We start from the raw sequence: 1,585 nt of genomic DNA, 5'->3' as shown, positions 1-1,585 counted from the left end.
GGAGGGCCGCTGCTCGGTGCCTGGGGGCCGCTTTCCGGGCCACCTGATGGACGTCAGCGGTCCGGGGACCCTGTCTCAGAGCTACCAGTATGAGGTGTGTCTGATGGGAGGCTCAGGGACCAGCGAGTTCAAGTTTCTGAAGTCCATTACACCCAACCATCAGGGGGCTATGGATATTGTAGAGATAAACCCCAACTTTGCTAATGGCTGTGGATTCAATTAGGAATCTGTCGATTTTTCAGAGCATTCAGGATAAAGGTTAGTTTTTTCTAAATATTCTGTCACCACTATATTCTTTGGTCCATATAGAATTATTTAGTTGTTTGCTGATCTTATTTTCCTAGGCAAGGAGATTAGAAATTTTCTTTAGGTATATCCTCATATTTAGTCTCCTTTTATCATTTTTATTTTATGGGTACAATAGAACCTTCAGTTTTACTCATTACTAAAAAGTCTCAATTATTTGTTTAAAAATAGCAATTTTCAACATCAAATTCTATTGATTTGAAGATGTCCTCAGCTCCATTCTCTGTTTGATTGTTGTCCAGACACTTTTTCTAAATGTTTTATTTTTAGAAGACAAGCATGATACAAATATAATGAATTCTTAGTACATCTTTTGTTTAATCTGATATTATGCTTACCTGTCTTGAATTTTTAATGAAGAAATGTCTGCAAAACTTGCATGTTTTTTTCTCAGTAGTATTAAATAGGAAAGACTACAGTTCCTCCCCTACTTAAAGGTTTTTCTGCTCTTTGTATCAACCTTTAGTATATAGTATACATCAATACTATTGAAAGATTATTAAATTATCTCAAGATTTTAAGAATAACAATAGATATCTTTTGTGGTGTCTATCTAGCCCACCTTATCTTTCTGGAAACTTCTCTTTAGCAGAGGTGTACTGTTGCATCCATGTTTATTTTATATGACCCATCTCCCTCTGTGATTTTGGACAATTAAGCAAGGTGGTAGATATTGCTGATCCAAGCTGTGCCAACTGATTCTCTCTTTAAAAAAAAAAAAGGTTTTAGGGCTGGCCAGTTAGCTCAGTTGGTTAGAGCTAGTTGTTACGACATCAAGTTCAAGGGTTTGGATCCCCACACCAACCAGACATCTCTCTCTCTCTCTCACACACACACATAAACATACACACACACACACACACACACACACACACACACACACACACACACACGGCTTCAAAAACCAGACTAATATAGTCTTTCTATTAAGGGCTTAACAACATGATGTCATGTTTGACTGAATACATGAAAAAAGTACAGAAAGTCAATCCACTGAGAGATAAGAAGGAAAGAGATGCCAAAAGAGGGACCTTGTTACAGATTTCCTGTTGCAGATTTTCCATTTCCTCCCAAGTCTGCTTTCTCCCTTGGGTTTTTGGAAACAAATAAGTGCTCTATTAATAATTTTTCCTCTAATTAAGATAGCCAAGTGAGGCTATTTTCCTATTGTTAAAAGCATGTTTAAATATTCTTGCACGATTGGCAAGGAGACCTTACTATTAATTTTGAGTTTTTTTATTGTGGCTTTTCATATTAATGTAATAATATTTAAGATCAA

This window comes from Galeopterus variegatus, unplaced genomic scaffold (genome assembly GCF_000696425.1).
Source record: "Galeopterus variegatus unplaced genomic scaffold, G_variegatus-3.0.2 Scaffold502, whole genome shotgun sequence".
Lineage (NCBI taxonomy): Eukaryota > Metazoa > Chordata > Mammalia > Dermoptera > Cynocephalidae > Galeopterus > Galeopterus variegatus.
This window is presented reverse-complemented; position numbering follows the sequence as displayed.